The sequence below is a fragment of the Vidua macroura genome, chromosome 4, assembly GCF_024509145.1.
Source record: "Vidua macroura isolate BioBank_ID:100142 chromosome 4, ASM2450914v1, whole genome shotgun sequence".
Lineage (NCBI taxonomy): Eukaryota > Metazoa > Chordata > Aves > Passeriformes > Viduidae > Vidua > Vidua macroura.
Genome location: NC_071574.1, coordinates 70,995,479 through 71,015,005, shown reverse-complemented (window position 1 = coordinate 71,015,005; position 19,527 = coordinate 70,995,479). Strand labels below are relative to the sequence as shown.

The following is a 19,527-nucleotide window of genomic DNA, read 5'->3' as shown; positions in this document are numbered from 1 at the left end:
CACAGAGGAGGCAATAAATTCAAGCTACAGTCACAAATCAGACCAGAAAAAGATACTTAAGTCATTCAATCCACCACCCTGGGATGGCTGTGGCCCCGTGGGATTCTGCTCAGTTTTGTGAAAGACTTGGAGTCCTGAATGGAGGAAGTACAACACGAAGAGCTCTCTCTGAAGTGTTTTTTTTTTTTATTCTTATAAAATTAAGCCATTCCTCTGGTGCTTCCTGAGTGCAGCCTTGTCGGTCTGGCTGGAGAAAAGCAAATGGTCTTCAGCAAATAAACTTTTTATGTGTGAGAGGAGCACATCATAAATAAAAATGAAGTTTAATCCCCGGCAGAATTTTGGTTGTGTGTGTTTCTTCTGTAACCACCCCATGATGGCTGTGACATTTCAGCTTCTAGAAAAAGAGACAGGCATTTAATATCTTTTGTGAATCACAGAGTGGTTTGGGTTGGATGGGACCTTAAAGATCATCTGGTCCCACCCCCTGCCACGGGCAGGGACACTTCCACTATCCCAGGTTGCTCCAAGCCCTGCCCAACCTGGCCTGGAACACTTTTTAACTTTAAGTTCATACAAAAAGTTGCATTTTGAGGCATTAGGAAGCCGAAGATTCCAAAATTTTAACTTCCTCATTGATTCTTCTGCTCTCACCAGACACTGAAGAATAAAAAAAAAACAAAAAAAAAGCCAAAAAAAAAAAGCCAATCTTTTTTCATTTTTCCTTGAGCTGTACCCCTCAACCAATGCATTAGGTGCCAATTTCCATAGCTTTGGTGAACAGAACTATTTTAGGAATGATCACTAAACAAAACAAGTTGAGGGTTTGGCTGTTGCAGTGGCTTGGGGTTTTAATTTCTGGGGCTTTTTTATATTTTGAGGACAAGAGGAAATGACCTCAAGTTGCACCAGGGGAGGTTTAAATTGGATATGAGGGAAAATTTCTCCATGGAAAGGGTTGTCCAGCCCTGGTACAGCTGACCAAGGCAGTGATGGATTCACCACTCTTGGAGGGATTTAAAAGCCAAGTGCATGTGGCACTTGGGGACATGGGTCAGTGGTGGCCTTGGCAGTGCTGGGTTATGGGATTCAATGATCTTAAAGGCATTTTCCAATCCAAACAATTCTATAATTCTGTAATTCTATGAAGGAAAAAAACCTTGCAAGCACAAAGCCATGAACTCTGCACTAGTTTCCACTGCGTTTCCAGAACACATGTCCAAGGAGACACGTTTTGGGAGAATTAAAGACATTTTGCCAGGGATGGGTTTGAACAAACACATAATGAGAAGCTCCTGTCCCTCAGCCGGGTGTAGGTCTGTACAGACAGGTCTGGTTTCAGACCAAGTCCATCCATTAGGATTCTCAGGACTTTCCAACATGGTATAAGCAGGAGAAAACCCCAAAACTTGACTGAATGAGCTTTTTCAGTGATCTGGGCTGTAGCTGGAGCCATCTCCCCACACCACAGATGTGACAGCGCCACAATAGAATGAATAATTCCTGTAACTCACTGGGACAGCACCGAGAGCCTAAATTAGCAACATGAAAACCATTAACATGACCAATTAACCTCCGCCCCACCCTCCCCACGCCACATAAAAGCCGACGTAACAATCCCCAAGATAACATTGTGTGTCAGAAATATCACACACAGGAATACAGCAGTGGCTGTGCTTGTTTCCTGACCCAGGAAAGCTGCTATAATTGTAGTGCATTGTGCTCCTGGAGGATTTCGAGTTGGAAGTTGGTTGCCAGCAGTCCTGGTTTGCTGTTGGAATTTCCAATCAGGCTCCTAAAACTCCTTGGGTTCCCCGAGCAACGCCGTGTCAAGGTGCTGCTCTGAGTTCTGGACTGCGTGGTTCAGAAGGAATTTAATTTTTCTTGGTGGAAATAAATCAAGATCATCCCAGGGATATAAAAGCTGGATGTGGAGAAGACAAGCAAATCAAGCAAAATTTTTGTGTTCGTGATTTTTGATGCACATTTCACTGCTAAGGGAACCTAAACCAAAACCATCTTGGCTTTTGGAGGCTCCCCAGTTGAGTCAAGGGGACAGATATTCAGGAGAGCATCTCATTTTAAGGAATTTCTTCATGGAAATGGTTGTTAAGCATTGTAGGTGGCTGCCCAGCAAGGTGGTGGAGCCTCCATCCCTGGAGGTGTTCAAGGAACGACTGGACATGGCACTTGGTGCTCTGGTCTGGGTGACAAGGTGGGAATGGGTCACAGGTTGGACTCAATGATCTTGGAGATCTTTTCCAACCCAAATGATTCTGTGATTTTTTCATTAACTCAGCTATTACATTACACATAATTCAGAGGTTTGGGTCTCCAGCCTGGCCAGCCTCCAGGGAAATCTCAAAAATTCCCAGAAACCACCACACCCTCATGCACAAGCCCTCAGTCCACGGCATTCTCCCCTCCTGGTGGAAGCCATCCTGGCAAGCAAAACTCTCCCAAATAATCCCCTACCTCTTCCTAAAGAAATTAAACTGCCCAGATGACAAATCTGAGGAGTGTAAAGGATTCCCAGCAAAGCCCAAAGGATGTGGCACCTGACAAACACACAGAACTTTGAAGTCCTGTCTTCAAAAAGAGGTTTTATCTCAGTGGAGGCTTCTCCAGTCAGTATTTCCAGGTACCACCACCACCAGCTTTTAGTTCTGAGTGCTTTTCTACCAAGCCCAGACAAGGTTAAAAGCGACACTTTCACTCTTTTTGGTCTCTTTGCAAGCAAAATGAACAGATGTCAGTGACCCAAACAGACAGTGCTGGAGAAGGGCTTCTCCAAAATGAAAACAACATTTTTGATGTCCCCAGCGATGCCGAAAGCTGTTGGCATCTTAATTTTATCCTTGTGCTGACCTGTGGGCTTAGGCCTCTCCTTGGTTTTACCCTCACTTTCTCTCCATGAAAAGCAACAATTTCCACTTCAATCCCTCCTACTACCTTCCTTAAGGTCTTTTATAAACCAATATTTTAAAATAATTTTAATAATATATTTTTGTAATAAGAATATTTTAATAAAAACATATACGAATTTTTTAATTAAAATTTAATTAAAATAATTTTGTCAACTATAATAATTTTGGAGCTATTTCCTTGAAAGTTGGGCTTTTTCCCCTGCCACTGCCATGCCAGTTGTTTGCCAAGGACTCCATGAAGCCCATCCCAAGAGGAAGACCATCCTCCCAGGAATTTTTCAAGGGTGAAGCTCAGCACCAGCCACTCCCTGAGCAATAAATATTTCCCTCATTAGTATGCTGAGCCACATTAGTTCTGCTGCTCACAGAGCCAAAGCATCAAAGTGGGGCTGAATCTTCAATTTCACACTTTGCAACGTGATGCATCAGATACTCCCGGGGCTCTGGGCGCCGACGGGATTCACAAAGACTCTGAGATGTGTGAGGTGCTGCTGGAAAATCTGCTAAATGTGAAAGAGGCAGCACGTGCCTCTGAGAGGAGGGGGATGAAGTCATCCTACATAAAACTGGGGTTAAGGCAGCGGAAGGGCGAAGTGACTGCCCAGCATCGCACTCGAGGCTTTGGTAATACCATGACCTCAGCCCAGGAGCTGGCAACATCCTAAAAATCAGACATGGATTACCTAAGAAGTAAATTTAGGCTGCAGAATTTGCATCAGGTCTGGGAAGTCTCAAGGTCTCTCCACCCAGCACCCCCGCCCCCTGCCCTGCTACTCAGTTTTCACAGAGTTTGAAAGATTTGAGGATTTTGAAGTTTCTCACATGCGGCTGGAAATGTTCAGAGGTTCTGGAGGTTATTTGGGATGGAGGGGCCTATAAACACAGTCTGTGTCCTGTTACTGCTCTCCTGTCTTTAGGAAATGAGTTTTAAGAACACAACATGGTACTCGTCACTGCAAGAAAACTCTGAATGATTCTGTCATGGCTGCAGTTGTACCTGTACTTATCAAATGCATTTCAGCAGATTTTTGCACTGAGAACTCTTTGTGCCTATTGAAAACAGAATTCCTCCAAGAAGCCTACATCAGCCCCGATGACTTGAGCAGAGAAAGAGCAACCAAGGCCAGGGAATGCTTCCCTGTACTCAATGTTGAAGCAAAAAGGTGTCAGGGATGGCAAGAGACTCCCAAATTCTCCAACTGGCAGCAGCACTCCTCAAGACATGTGCAGCATTATGGTTTTAGAGGCTTTGGAGGCATTGCACGGATTAATCACACAAAGTAATGATCTCACAGTGAAGTGCTGAGCTGGAATTAGAGAGATTAATGCTCAGGTCCCAGCTCTCAAAGTTCTCACCCTTGGGGAAGTCATATCACCTCCTGCATCTCGCCTCCCCACAAAACCTCCTTTGAATTACTGACTGCAGAACCTGAGTGAAGATGCCAGAGGGAAAGACCATTCCAAAGGCTTTTTAAAAATTATTATTTTTTCCTTAATACCCACTGTGAGGCACTGTCTTGTTTAATCCATGATTCCTTGAAGAAAGATTTGCCATCTTGAGGGAATAAAAACAAGTCTGTGTTATCTTTTTAAAAACGTCACGTGTTTCTGCTGCTGGTGAAGTCTAGAACAAATACACACATGGACCTCCCAAAACCTGCAAATTCAGGTAATAATGAGTTGGATGGGACATGGTTACAATGTGTTTGGAGACCCAAAGGTTAGGTCAAGCAAAATTCTGAAGTTAGCAGAGCATTTTTTGACCCAAATTCCCTCAGGAAGAAAAGGACACAGCAAGAAATACTGTCCCATACAGCTTTATGTATTTTGTGACTCCCATTGCTGAGTCCCTCAAGACTTTGGTTCTTCTGGAGTTAAAAGTTAGGCTCTTCCTTTAATTTTCCAAGCTCACATCATAGAAAATAAGACATTTAACTGTGACAATGGATTTCTACACCTGTTACTCCACACCAGCTCACCTGCAACCCCCTGAACATCCCACATCTTGGCACTTCTTTGGTCACATCCCAATTCCTCTACAAACCAAAGAGATATCCAAGATTTCTTGGAACGTGGCTTCTCCCCATCGCCCAAACCACAAAATTCAGGCCAGGTTTTGGTGAGGATGGGAAGAAAGGGGAAAGTATGTAGGTGGAAAAAGAACAACAAAGTTCAGTCATGCACAAAATGGTTTTCTAATCTTTTTTTTTTTTTAATTGAAACTCAAAATTTCTGTGAGGAATTTGCCATGAGACAATAGCTGTGTTTTGGTGGTGACACCTGTGCACAGCCCAATGGCCAGAGGTGACAGTCACAACTGAGACACCTCCAACCACAGACACCAAACCTTCCTGCCCACACTGCACCTGAAATTGCACTGGGAGGCCTCAGAAATCCCACAGGATTCCAACCAATCTCCAGTTGCCTTGGAAGTGTAATTAACTGCAATTGCCTTTTTGATTTTATCTCCATTTTCTCAGGTTCTGGGCAATTTGGGAAAGCTCTCTGTTACCTACAGGTGAGAATGAACACCAGTGCATGCACCTACTTGTCTGCAGCTACCAACTTCCCAGAGGATCTGCTTTTCTCAGGGCCTCCTTGGAGAATGAAACTTAGGGAAGAAGCCCATCCTTTGGGAAATTCTCCTTCTTATCCTGTAAAGTCACTGATAAAAAGATTTCTGTTCCTGCTGGTGATACGAGCTCCAATCAAGGGAGTGTTCAAGCTCAGCCTGGCTCCACTAGGCTCAAGCTCTGTGCTTCCCACGAGGTTTTCTGATAAATTGCTCTCACTGGGATTTAAAAAAAAAAAAAAGATTCTGACCTGGCCCTTGCAGTAAGAAAAGAGATTTTCCTTCCTTCTCCACATAAATTTTATAGTTTCCCGAAAAAAAAAAAACAGAAAGAAAGGATTCAGAGAGAGCAATGGGGAACCCATACAGGAAAAAGAAAAAAAAAAAAAGGGAAGGTTTCACCAGGGTTAAGGAGCAATTGATACTCCAGGCTTCAGCTTCATCCATTTTCAAAGAATCATAAAATCAGGGGATGGTTTCAGGGAATCCCCAGGCTGGATGGGGCTTGGAGCAACCTGGTCTAGGGGAGGATGTCCCTGTGTTGGAAGCAGATGGTCTCTAAAGTCCCTTCCAATCCAAACCATTTCATGATTTTATGAAAATTCTTGCCCCTGCAGGGAAGGTTCAGCACTAGTGTCATTCAAAAATACAGACTGGTTGTAGTCAATGGCTTGGAGAAATCCATCCAAAAAATTAAGAGAGCTGTTTCAATACGAAAAGTTTTCCTTGTCAGTGGAGAATTCCGCTTTGCTACAAAGTCAGATGGAAGTTTCTGAGCCAGCCCAGGCAGGAGTTTGCCCAAGGAGAAAGGACAAGAATGAGGCATCTGAGCACAGCCCTGCCAAAACCTCCCTGGCTTTATCACCCAGAGCTCAAACCCAGACCTCCTGTCCTGCTGTGCACACGGAAGGGTTTCCAAGAAATGTTTCTTGGCAGCAATCCCAAAAAACCCAGCTTCCGACCCGCTGCTGGGAGCAGGGGTGGCTTCTCTGTGGATTTTGAAAGCTGAATTTCCAAAGAAATTCCAGCATTTCTGAACAAGGCTCATGATTTTCCTGAACAAAACTATTTCTGTGAGCCTGGGCTGGTGGTCTAAGGACCTGGAGAAGATGATCCTGCCCACATTCCCATTCCAGGCTTTGTACAGCATCAGGAATGCTTGCCCCCCTACCATTCCTGTAAACCTGCTGGGATCATGGAAATAATTATGGAAAAAACTGGGTGAACCCAGATTTTAGAAGGAATTTCTTGACTGTGAGAGTGTTGAGGCCCTGGCACAGGGTGCCCAGAGAAGCTGTGGCTGCCCCTGGATCCCTTGGAAGTGTCCAAGGCCAGGCTGGATGGAGTTTGGAGCAGCCTGGGATGGTGGAAGGTGTCCCTGCCCATGGCAGAGGGTGGAATGAGATGACCTATAAAGAACCTTTCCAACCAAATATTCTGTAGTTCCCACTCATACCTCTGGGACAGATAGCACCTGTTTGGTAGTGGGTCTGTTCCTACCTCCCACCCTCCTTCCCCTCCTACAGTAATGCATTTTAAGCCAATTTTGATTTGAGAACACCATGATCTCTACTCAGAGCTGCCACCAGGATCCTAAAGTTTCCAACTGCACAAGAAGAACCTTTTAGGATATAATCAACATTTCAGATCTAAATTCAGAAGTCCTCTCACCTGTGCTCTGCAAACACTGCAAACACTCTGCTCTGCCAGCACTACTGCTACTCTGCCTGAGCTGGAATAAAGTGTGACATAGCTGAAAGAGCTGACAAAAAGAAGACAGTAATTTGTGACAAGTGAATGTGACCCATGCAAACAAAGCCCAGAAGTCTGAGTGGGCAGCTTTGTATAGGCTTCATGCATCACTTTTCCCCTACACAATCCAAATCTGAGTGCTCTGGCCCTGTGACACCAATCAGGAAGTGATGGATAATGAAACACAAGCAGAAATTGGTGCAGAAGCCCTTCCAGCTCCCATCAGCTGTTTTATAATCCCTGTTTCAGAGAGAGAAAAAACACTCAGCCCAAAATGTCTTTCCAGCAGCCCACAGGAGTCAAGAGGCTCTGGGTATGATGGACACCTCTGACACTCCATCTCTAAATCCCACCTAGAATCCCACACTACCCCAGGCAGCTGAACAAGTCCCATGACCTCAGTGTGGACTTTGCTGTCTTATTCCAAAAGGACTCTGTTGAAGAAGCTGCTGTTTTAACCCAAATTTTAAAAGGAAGGTGTTGTGGGACTATTTCACTTCAGCCAACAGTGTCACATCCACATGGGGCTTCATCAGGCAAGACAAACCACTCACACACAAGCAATTCTGCTGGGACCATTTCACCTGGCCAGTGACAGCAGTGGCCACGGTGATCAGCCCATGGCCGCTCTTCTTCCCATGGCTCCAGGCACATCCTGCCAATCCCAGCAGCTTCAGGATTCCTGCTGGCCACTGAATTCCAACCCCAAAGAGCTCAGAAGCCCTGATAAGCACATCCAAGCTCTTGCTTCTCTAAAAAAATCCTTTTCTTATACTAGCAAAAACTTAAAAATAAATGGAGTTTAGTCTATTAATGTTTATGCTGAGCATCATATATTAGTTACTTCTGAGACTTCAGTCTCATTGAATTTAATCCTTATCTGGGATCAGCTATGGAGAAAGCAGGCACCAAAGACAAAGTCTTTCTCCTAGGACAGTGAGCCACTTCTCAGTAAACTATAATCACAGAATACCCTGAGTTGGAAGGGACCCTCAAGGATCATCCAAGTCCAACTCCTGGCTCTGCACAGGACAGCCCTAATTACTGGGATTCATTCAGCTGTTGACCTCAACGTTTTCCCCAAATCAAAAAGTGAGCAAGAAAAAAATTTAAAAAACCAACTTAAAAATACACGTAGCAAAACACAACATGAAATTCAGTGAAGTACAGAGAGGAACACACACGAACAGATCTGAAACTCACTGCTAAATATCACACAGATTCCAAGGGAAGGATTTAGTCAACCCTAAAAGGTAGGATTGGCTTCAGTTTGGCACTGAGGTATCAAGTCAGATTTGCAATGAGTTCAAAGAATTTTTATACAAAACCATAAATTGGTTATGTTTGTGAAGCAGGCAGTGTCGGCAGGACCTTGTGTGGAGGCTTTAAGGAAATATCAAACCACAAACACAAACTACTTCTCCAGACAGGGTGAACCTGTGAAAGCCACAGCAACAAGAAATGCTTTAGGAAAAGATCTTGTTTATACAAATCCCCAGGTTTCACAGGCACATCTCCCTTTGCTACTCCAGCAGCACCATCCCAGCACTGAATCCACTTGGGTTGGAACGAGTCCTTCGAAACACCCAACAAGAAACCTTACAGTAGGGTTTTTATTTTTAATTTTTTAAAAGCATTCCTCAATCTTTTCCACAGGTCAGACCAAAGGAAGAACTTTGACCAGAAAAACTTCCCACAAACTCCCTGATGGATGTTGGGTTTTAATTCACCATTGTCCTGAGTAATGTTTCTTACTCTGGAACCTTCTTTCTCACTCCACAACCTTCCTTTCCTCAAAAAGACCCTGGGCTTTTTCTTTCCCCTTCTTTATAAATCACTCATGCAAGAATTCTGTGCCCATCTGCACCAAAGTAAGAACGTATTTCAGTCTAATACTAATTCAGTATACTTTAGTCTAATAATGGTTCATCTAGACAAGAAAAATAAACTTATTAAAAATTCTCTTCAAAACAGCACAAATATTGATGCCCAAACTCTACTCATGACACAACCCAAAAGTTTCAAAAATGAAAGATTCTTTAAAGCAAATGAAGAGAAAACACTGGATTTATCCAAGGTTACACCAAAGCAAAGCCAACACGACTGCGCTCATTAGGATTGAACAAGGGAATGATGGAGTGCAGACTTCTCCATGTGGGATTGAGGGATGTGAATCCATGAGGAAGTTGTACACCCTGGAACCTCCAAAGGCTACACCAGCACCAGCTCCACAACCCAAATATCTCATCCATGCCTCTACTGTACCTTGAAAGGGACGTTCATTCACCTCTTCGCCTCCCCGACGCGACGGCCAAAGCTTTTTCTGATTAATACCAAACCAAGAGGATGAGGAGCACACAATCAATCCTTGTTAAGGCTGATGATTATTCTCAATGCACCCTGGAAGAGAGCAACACCCAGTGAGTGGCTTGTGCCAAGGTGAAACAGCCTTTTTCTGTCCCAAATGCTTGCGTTCTGTTGTGGATGGCTGGGATTGTCCTATTAAATTGAGATTGTCCCAGCCATCATTGTAGTCCCCATATAAAGTAAGTTTATCTGAGTATTCCAAGCTCAGATGGAGGAAAACCAGATTGCAGCAGAAAGGGAGATGGTCAAGGAGAAGACTGAAGAATACAGCTCATATTTCAGGGAATAACCCAAGTGTACACAGCCTATTAATACAGCAGCAGTTCATTAACAACGAAAACAACGAGTCTCGAATTGTTCTGTTTTGCAGAGAAGACACCAAAGAACACACACCACTTGGCCTGAAGCTGGAAAGATCTCCTTTTCTGCAAGATTCTACATCAAAATCTAGACTGCAGCCTTAAAAATGCCCTTATTTTTGGAGAGGAAAGTGAAAGTTTGTGGGCAGGAGCCAGGTACTCATCAGGCCAGCACCAGTGGGAAGAGAGGACAAACCTCTGGACAGCCCAAACCCTTCTGGAGGCCTGGAACAGGGGGGAAGGTGTCTTCAAAGGCTCCTCTGCTCATGAAAACAGCCCCAAGGTGGAATTAGGAATGTATCAGTTGAAGCATCTACAGGAGTGAGAGTGGCTCCTCTGGAGCTGTGGGTATGCTGGCAAGGAGGAGAGGAAAACAATATTCCCATCAGGCTGGGGGAGAGACAACTGAATTATTCCCTTGGCAACCAGCTTCACGGGACCTGGTTCTCTCCTCAAGTTATTCATATTTGGCTCCTAAGTTACTCTGCAGGACTCCTCCAGTTTTAGATCTCATTTTCAAGTTGGTTACATCTTCCACATGCTGTGCAAAGCACAAACAGGCAAGCTGCATTTTTTAAGGTGAGTCTAAAACAGCTGAAAGCACCTGTACCGTGGGAACATCTGGCAAAATTCAATGCCCTCCTCAATGGAGCAAGAGAAAAGCTGATGCTCTTTGTTCTAATGCTTTATTAGAGCATTAAAGACTCACACACGATGAGCACCACAGCAAAGGCAGCAGCAGAACTGATGCCCGAGAGCTCCAACAGCAGCTTCCAGGTATCCCTTAAACATTTTGGTGAAGGTGATGGAGACTGCCAGGCTAGAGAGCACCACTGAAAAAAACCAATATCCTCACATCCAACATCCCTGGAAGTGTCCAAGGCCAGGCTGGATGGGGACTGGAGCAATTTGGCTTAGTTGAAGGTGTCCTTGCCACTCGTCTTGGAGCGAAACCATCTCGAAGGTCCCTTCCAATCCAACCATTCTGTGTTTCTATGGATTTATTTTAAGCTGGAGAAAGGAGATACTTTCTGCAGGCACAGGGAAGGAGCAGCAGAGCATCTTTTCCCTGGTGGTGCAGCAGTGCTCCCTGGACACCCACTCCACCGCTTTGCATTCCCCGAGAAATAACCCAGCCTGCTCACGGCAATGTGGATTCCCAATCCGGCTCTGCAGCAAAACAGGCTCCCTCTAATTATCCCTCAGCCTGATGACATTTGAATGGTGGAACAGAAGCATGTCAGAGGCACAAAATGAGAGAGTGTGAAAACAAGCCTGTCTCCTTTCTCCGTTCACACCACAGGTCCCAAGTGCATGAGGACTCGCTCCCGCCTGAGTCATTCCCAGCAACGCTTCACAACCACAGAGAATTCCCACGCAGGAAGCTTTTTTTGCAAAATTTTTTAAAAATTAGAGGGCAGCGAGAGCGACTCTGGGACTGGAAGGAGCAACAGTGTGATGAGAAGGATCAGTCATGTCTATGGAGCCTTATTAGAAGTAATTTATATGCAAGTAAAACAAATATCCCCCCACACTTTTCCAGGAAAACGCTGAATTCCATACTGATTTACACGCTTTCCAATCTCATTGACTTCAGAGGGATTGCCTATGGTAAGAATCACCAGGCTGTGGCCTCCCAGCAATAGAGTAATCCCTTCATATTCCCCCTTTCAAAAGCCCCATCATCCGACCAGGTGCTGCAGCTCAGGCCCCACGAGCCGAGTTCCAGCCCTGCGGCGACGCTTTTCCTCTCCCTGCAAAAACCTGGGAAGGGGGGGAAAGGGAAATAAAAGTCTGATGATGGAAATGCCTCATGGAGCGTGGCTGAGCTGGGGGAGAGAGAGGCCCAAAGCCTGCTTCCACCTAATTAAATCCAGATCCAAAAGCTGTTCTGATCCAAGTGCATTAAGTGTTTTTGTTAGGAAGGGCAGGGATAAATTAACTCCTAACTCTGGCCCTAATCTTTTTTTCATTGTTGTTTAAATTCTCCCACTTCCTACGATTTCAGCATTTCCTTGTGACAAAGAGGAGCTCTGGCCTGCTGGCTCATCTGCCCCTTTCCTCCATGGCACCTGGGCAGATGCTCCCCCCAGCCAAGCTCTTAAAAATCACAGGACCTGCTTCTGCATTTACAAACATCGGTGCAAAAGGCAACTGCTGACCCCACTCTTTTGTCACAGCTGTTATTTACAGCACCACCAGCACGTTGGAGAGATGATAATAAATGTTTCATGGTCCAGTAAACACCAAGGGCTTTATCTCCAGCCCATTTCCGAGCCTGATCAAATATAATAATCCTTTGTATGTCTGTCTGCCACTTCCCTGGCTTCCTATGGGATGGGAAGAGATGGACAGGGCTGCTCTGTATTCAGACATGATAAATATAGAGAAAAGGGGGTTAGTTATAAGGACATAAATGTTTTCCCTGCTTCCATATCAATTCTTTGCTCCCAGAAGGTCAAGACTATCCACCAACCTGTTGGACCTCAACTTCTATATAATACAGAAATGCAGGCAGCATGTGCCTCTAGGATTCAATGCAGCAGTTATAAATAACAGGAATATTACACAGAGGAAGTGGGGAATATGTGGAGGAAGTTGAGAGAAGAATCATCCACTTACAGACTGGGCAGATAAACCACTTCCTCTGATCTGAAATGGAAAATCTATTCCTCCTCCAATTATAGCTGTGGGTCTATTACTCAATATTCCCTCCCCATGCAAGTCTTACTTATCTCACAGAGCCTCATCTCTCCCACATGACACTGTAAATGAGTCATTTGACACATTAAAGTGAAGCAGTTAGAGTTTTATTATGCTATTACACATCGCCATCGTGACAAGCTTCCCTAAAGACCTGATCCTAAATCACAGTCCAATTCTGGTTTGGGAAACTGGTCCTAAATCACAGTCCAATTCTGGTTTGGGAAACTGGTCCTAAATCACGGTCCAGTTCTGGTTTGGGAAACTGGTCCTAAATCACGGTCCAGTTCTGGTTTGGGAAACTGGTCCTAAATCACAGTCCAGTTCTGGTTTGGGAAACTGGTCCTAAATCACAGTCCAGTTCTGGTTTGGGAAGCTCACACAGCAGAAGAACAGAACATGTGTTCAACCCAGAGATGAACACATGAGAAAACACCACCTGGACTCTGCAGGTGAGACCTCCCCCATATAGGGTTCCACCTATTCAATACACAGGCTCCAGGAGCCAAACCTGTTCCATAGTTCTCCAGACCATGTTCAAGGTTTGATTTCTTTTTTCCAGCCTCCAAAAGAGCCCCAAAATCAAGTCCTGGCACTGGTGAGGTCTTCTGATACAGCCAAAGCCACCTGATTCCACCAACACCAGCACTTCTTGGCTCAGATGATGGGAGAGACCTGCATCCCAGTTTGATCTGGTCAAACTGGAGGGTCTTCTAAGGCTGATCCATGCAGAAGATGAGGGATCAGGGCAGGATTATGTAAACTAAGGCTCCAGGCCAAAATAAAGGAGCCTGGAGGCAGGGCTGTCAGCAGGGCGTAGCTCAGCTGTGCCTCCACCACGCACCAGCCCTTCCCTCCCTCCCTCCCTGGGACATTTTCACTCAGCGTGGCCAGGAGACTCTTGCAGAGGGTGTTTGAAACTCCCAGAGCTGCCAAAAACGTCCAATTAAAGCCCAGTGAGAGCTCATCATAAATGCACCCCAGTGAACCGCAGCCCTGCTCGGCTGCCTTTCTGGGTGAACCCAAAAATCGTGAAAGCAAAGACCTCCCAGCAATTACACCCAAAAGGTTTCCTGTCTCTGCACGAATCTTTGTTTGCTTTGGGTTTTAGTGGTAGATGGGAGCACAGACTACAACTTGTGGGAGATAGATTATTGCTGCTAAAGCAAAGAGCTTTTTTCCTTCTCCCCCCGAACAGACAGAGCACTAAAAATGCTGCTCTGAAACAGCTTGGTCCTGCATTCACAGATGGCAGCAAAAATTAGCATTATTTATCAGTGGCTTTAGTAATTTTTTAAAAGAAAAGCAGATAAAGGAAGACATGCACCTGAATTAAGACTCCTTGCCCTTTCATTTGCAACTAATACTTTAAAATGCAGCAGGGAACGAGCATTTTGTAGAGCTTTAGGAAACCACAGTTAAAAAAAAAAAACCCACCAAACATTTATCCAAAGAGGAGAATGAAAACAAGCGGAACAATAAGAGTCACGGAAGTTTGCTCTGAGGAGACAGCTGGGAAGGTGAAAGGAGGAAGCAAGCAAAGAAAACACATAGCATAAAGATAGAAATTAATCCAAAACAGCAGGAGAAGAATTATTAAGCCATTTTACATTCTTACAGCAAAGGAGATGTGATCACACAGTGCTGTTCGATGCCAAGTGGAGCTGCATTTGTGCACAAGTCACACCCCTGCAGAGGGCTCAGCCCAGCCCTGCATCTCCTGAGGACCTTGGGCTGTGTCTCAGAATCAGAGTGGTGGAGGTGAGATTGTCTGGTCCAACTCCCCGCTCAGCAGGGTCACACAGAGCCAGCTGCCCATGACTGTAGACAGAAAAATGCTGGATATTCCCAAAGATGGAGACTCCACAACCTCCCTGGACAACCTGTGCCCCTGCTCAGTCACCCCCACAGCCAAAACGTGTTCCCTGATGTTCAGAGGGACCCTCCTGTGGTCAGTGTGTGCCCACAGCCCCTTGTCCTGTCCCTGGCCACCACTGCCAAGAGCCTGGCTCTGTGCTCTCTGCACCCTCCCTGCAGGTGTTGATGGACAGGGATGAGACCCCAGAGCCTTCTCCTCTCCAGGCTGAGCAGTCCCAGCTCTCCCAGCCCTTCCTGGGAGCAGAGATGCTCCAGCCCCTTCACTGGGCTCTCCCCACTCTGTCCATGTCTTGGGGAGGCAGAGCTGGACCCAGTGCTCCAGGTGTGGCCTCAGCAGTGCTGAGCAGAGGGGCAGGATCCCCTCCCTGGACCTGCTGGAAGTGTTTTGTCTCACACAGCCCAAGCCACCACTGTCCTTTTTGGGCACTTTGCTGCCTCAGGGTGAATTTGATGTCCAGCAGGACCCCCAGATCCTTTCCTGTCCAGCTCCTTCCGAGCTGGGTGGGCCCAGCACAAACTTGTGAGGAATGGCAGGAAAGAAGAACACTTGTAGGCCTCTACAAAATCTGCTGTCAGACAGGGAAGCTCATCACCAAAGAGCTCAGTTCAGATGAAGGACAAATAAAAAAAGGCACAGAGAGCATCATATGATAAATAGGCATCATTTTCTCCAGCAGTGAAGCCTGTCCTCGCTGCAAGAACTTGCCATTTCCTCCCAGCACAAATGGATTACTCATGGACAGAGAAGTCGGGAACAAAATTAACTCTTGGAGCTCAGCGTGCCCCAGGAGATGAGCTCAATCCCAGTCTGCTCCTTCCTCCACAGCACACAGACCAGGAGCCTGGTGGCCTCTTTGATTGCTTCCATCACCACAATAATTACTTTAATTTTTAGCTTCTTGATTTTGGCAGACACTCTCTTAAAAGCTGAAGGAAGAACAATTAAATGCGAGAATTAAGTGAAATAAGGTGCCAACAGGGTTTGGTGTCTGTCCCTCTTCCCTTAAGTGGGGTGAAAGATTAAGTGCTCAGCACATGGGCTCCTGAGAAAGCCTCCAAAGGGAGGCACCCTCAGAAGAGATCCAAAAAGCCTTTTTCTTAATAGAAACCATCTAGAACTTGCCAAAAACCCCCAAAATCCTGCAGGACTGGCAGGATGGAGCCTTGGCTTCAGCTCCCACGTGGGCTTAGCAGTACAAATCCACTTCCCACACCCCAGGGAAAGCAACCCGAAGTCTATTCTGTCCTTCCCGTGGTGCTGAGCAGCCAAAATGAGAGTCACTCCTCCAGAAAGTACAGAGTGAGCTGATTTATGGACTCACCAAGGAGGGAGGTTCTGATCAGGGTCCTCTTTCTCAGGGCTTTCATGTGTTTTACATTAGTTATTCATTGGACCTGAGGAATCCACGATGCTGAGAAGAGGGACAGGACACAATTCCTCCCATTCCATGTTATCACCTGCTCAGGTTTGAATGGCAAGGAGGGATTCAGCACCTCTGTTCCACACAGCCAGACAGTGCTGCAGGTTTCTCACCAGGGATCAAAGCAATGGGAACCCAACCCCTCCACCAGCAGCAGCTCCCAGTGTTGGCTGCCCAGTGAGCCCACAATCCTGGGATCACAGTCCTCATCCTAATTTTCTTTTTTTAAAGAATATAGTCATCAAAAATTGTCTCTTGCTCGAAGGCTAACAGCTGCATGACAGCCACATTCCAAGTTTTCTACTCATTCATTAATTCAAAAGTCAGGCTGAGCAGATGCACCATTAAGTCCAGTTTCCTTATTTTTGACAACACTTGTAATTATCCCCAACTTCAGAGACACAAGCTACTCCTGGAGAAGTGACTTGTCAAACAAGGAGATGACAGAGGCAGCAACAAGAGCCCACTCACCCTGCCACTGGTTTCATGTCTCACAAAATAATTGCCTTCCCACCCAGAACTAAAGGTTACAACTACAGACAGAATGAGTCAAGCCGGAAAGACATATTTAAAAAATGGGGAAAAAATGGAACAAAAGAAGTTTTATGAAAACACACTGGCATGTGTAAGACAGGAGGGAGACCATTTCTGCATTGCACCTTGTTTGCTCATGCTTTGTCTCAGCTGCCAACCACAAATTAAATACCTCAGTTAAAACTTTGCTCAGCTGGTACCTTTAATACTTACTCAGTCACTAGAAACTGAACATCTGTTTTGCTTTGAGGCTTTCAGCAGTGACTCAATGTTATCTGCAGTGTTGGACCGCTGAAGATGAGTATTCCTGAGGTTTTTCCCCCCCCCCCCTCCCATCCCACTCCTAGCAACAGGGCTTCTTGCTTTGGGGAGGAATCAGCTGACAAAGTTGGGTTATAAAATCGTTACAGCTTGACACGAGTTGAGGAGGAAGCGCAGGACACAGAGAAATTTCATCCTTGGCTGGAAAAAACCCAGCTGAGATCTCCACCAGCGTGTACCTGGGTCCCACAGCTCCCTGGGATCGATCCACCTTTGGCTCCCAAGCTCTGGAGAAGCAGTAACCTCCTGCTGTGTTTACAGCCAGCTCGATAAACACAACACAATTAAAATCCCTTCAGCAACCTCTCAGTGTGTGCATCCCTCCCCCCAGGGCTGGGAGCAATCCCAAAGCTTTATCTGGGATTTAACCTCCGCTGGCTCCGGGGCACTGCAGAGAGCTCAGCATCACATCTTCATCAGCAGGGAAGTTCCCGAGGTGGAGGAGTAGCTCCGGGAAGAGGATGCAGCAGCAGGAAATATCCCAGCAGCCAGGGACCCAATTAATTCGCTGATAGAAGACACCAGCATCCTATTAGCAGGGTACACGCTGTGCCTGCACAAAGGCATGCCACGCCTGGGAAAAGGACTTCAAGGATAACATATTCTGAGTGTGGGTGCCAGGGAAGAGCCTGGACATGGTCAGCATCTTGTCCTGCTGCAAGACAAGGGATCTGGGCAGTGTGCAAGCCAGCCCATTGTTAAAAGTCATTTCCCTGCTGTGTGCACAGGGATGGTCCTGCTGCTCCTTCAGTGAGTGGGAATTTTCCCTGGAAGGGCATCAGGCAAAGCAAATCCATAGGTCTTCCCTTCACCTCGCCCAATGGTGGCCATAAAACAGACCCAGCTGTCAGAAAGGATACTCAGGTTGGCTTTATGGGGTTTCAGAGAATCACAGAATATCCACAGCTCAAAAGGACCCAACCAGGGATCATGGAATCCAACTCCTGTTTCACCATCTCCCACCTCAGAGATGGGCACACCCACAATCACCCAGGCCCTAAAGGACCTCCAAGATCATTGAGTCCAATCTGTGACCCATCACCACCCTGTCAACCAGATCAGAGCACTGAGTGCCCCTTCCAGTCTTTCCTTAAGCACCTCCAGGGATAGGACTCCACCACCTCCCTAGGCAGTCCAGTCCAGTGTTTTAACACCTTTTCTACAAGGTATTTCCTCCTAATGACCAATCTGAACCTCCACTGGAGCAGCTTGAGACTATAAGGGGTTCACTCAAAGGGTTTTATGACCCACTTTACCCTTACAAACAGATAAAGGGCACTGACATTGAGGATTCAGATGCAAACCTGCTGGGAGATAAAGGTTCAAAGGGAAAGCTGAGAAAATCCCTACTCCTGGCTCCTACCCCAGCACTTGAAAAAGCTTTTCTCTCTTTCAGTAAAATTTTAAAACTGAGTGTGCACAGGGACAGCCTGACACTGTCCCATCAGGCACAAGAGACCCCATCTGAGACCTGCTTAATTCAGTACCTCCAAGAGCAATCAGCAGCAGGTCTAGGAAGCAAGGTCAGACCCACACCAGTCCGTACCATTTTCTCTCCAGAACACTTCCCAGTCTTCAGCACGGACTGTTTCTACCCAGGGATCTTTATCCTTCTATCAGTTTATCCATGTCAGTTTTTAAGCATCCTACAGAAAGTAGCAGCATGGCTTTCCCAGAGAAGCTGTGGCTGCCCCTGGATCCCTGGAAGTGCCCAAGGCCAGGCTGGATGGGGCTTGGAAAAACCTGGGATAATGGAAGGTGTCCCTGCCCATGGCAGGGTTTGGGACAAGTTGATATTTAAGGTCCCTTCCAACTCAAACCATTCTGTGGTTCTGTGATTAACACACGTGGTGGAAATTTTTACAAACACTGACAGTACACAGGGGGAAGATTTGCTACCAGGACAGCACATCAACTCCCAAAATTCTGATCTCCAGAGCTCACAGAACTCCTCTGAGTCCTCTCCCCCAAGTTTTTACAGTGCTAACCCACACCAAAATGAACAAGTTGCTGCCATGCAGCTCTCAGGGATTCAAACTGGGCTCCTCATCAGAGGCTCTGCGGGCAGCGAAGCAGCAGAACTGGTTTGGAAAGGAGAAAAAGAAAGAAAACACAGATGACTCTGATAACATGTCTAATTAATAAAGCATAAACGAGACGGGCTGGTTCAGGCTGCGCGTCCCATCTGCTCCAGCTTCAGTCAGGATGGTTCCCATCCCCAAAAGCACCAGTTTCCATGCAGATATTCCCACATGCTGACGAGACAAAGATGTGCCTTCAGCACCCCAGCACACAAGCTCTGCTCTGGCATTCCTGCACATCCCTGCGTTCCTTTCTTTAGGAAAAAGGGATGAACAATAAAAAGTATGAGTGCCCAGCATGCAAAGTGTGGTCTGGGACACCAAGGCCATATCCCAGAGACCAAACACTAGAGCTTGGTATGAGTTTGCCATAACTACATGGTCATCAGTTCTCTGTGACCTAACCTACCATTAAAGCTTTACCCCAAAATGGTTAATATGTTTTGTTCTGCTCTGCTTCGAGCAACTCTGCAATCAAATTGTGTGAATTTCTACAGTGTAAATGCTGATTTATAAAGGTTTATTTGAGGACCTGACAGCTCCCTAAGGCCAGCAGCTAGAGTTATGATTCTAGAAGTTGAGGTTCTGACAAGGTCTTGATCTCTGCATCTT

At 46.0% G+C, this 19,527-nt stretch overlaps 1 protein-coding gene across 2 annotated transcripts in view; it reads right to left on the bottom strand.

Annotated features, from left to right (window-relative positions):
• PTPRA (protein tyrosine phosphatase receptor type A) overlaps positions 1-19,527 on the bottom strand; it is a 116,416-nt gene that overhangs the window by 79,376 nt on the left and 17,513 nt on the right. Inside the window, exon 2 of one of the 2 annotated variants that reach the window (XM_053975334.1) lies at positions 9,517-9,651. The exons of the other annotated variant lie outside the window; for it this stretch is intronic. The gene's annotated coding sequence lies outside the window, so the exon portion shown is untranslated. The remainder of the gene's footprint in view (positions 1-9,516; positions 9,652-19,527) is intronic. 2 annotated transcript variants of the gene reach the window in all.